The following is a 420-nucleotide window of genomic DNA, read 5'->3' as shown; positions in this document are numbered from 1 at the left end:
GTGCTCTCAGGGCCAAACGCATGATCAAAACAATACTTCTTCTCTTTAGTCCGATTCTGAATCCGATCAAGGTAATCTTTCGATAAGTCAGGGTCTAACACAATCACTTCCTGAAAAATCGAAAAACAAAACAAAAATTAGGTCGAAATTTTCCAAAATCGAAAGAGCAAGCTAGAATCATCAACTGTGGTAAAAAAATTATGAACAGAGAGACCTTAGAGTTATTCACACGAACAATGTCTCTACCACGTTCTTTCTCCATTAACGGTCTACATTTCACAGCGACCTACCCGGAAAACACACAGAGAAATCAAACCGGTTTAATAAAATTCAGACGGATTAAACCGGAAATTATCTACGACGAGGAGGTGACAGAGCTAACCGTGAGTGTAGTTGTCTTCTTCGCAGCTGGAGCTCTAA

At 39.8% G+C, this 420-nt stretch overlaps 1 long non-coding RNA gene across 1 annotated transcript; it reads right to left on the bottom strand.

The window, feature by feature from the left end:
* Positions 1 to 6: 6 nt before the first annotated feature.
* On the bottom strand, positions 7 to 420 carry LOC104775124. The gene is made up of 3 exons (XR_765710.1): positions 383 to 420; positions 215 to 286; positions 7 to 110 (listed from the first exon to the last, which is right to left on the bottom strand). It is a non-coding gene; the product is annotated as an uncharacterized LOC104775124 (long non-coding RNA).

Source organism: Camelina sativa, unplaced genomic scaffold, assembly GCF_000633955.1.
Source record: "Camelina sativa cultivar DH55 unplaced genomic scaffold, Cs unpScaffold08954, whole genome shotgun sequence".
Taxonomy (NCBI): domain Eukaryota; kingdom Viridiplantae; phylum Streptophyta; class Magnoliopsida; order Brassicales; family Brassicaceae; genus Camelina; species Camelina sativa.
The sequence above is the reverse complement of the archived record's forward strand: the minus strand, read 5'-3'. Positions and strand labels throughout refer to the sequence as shown.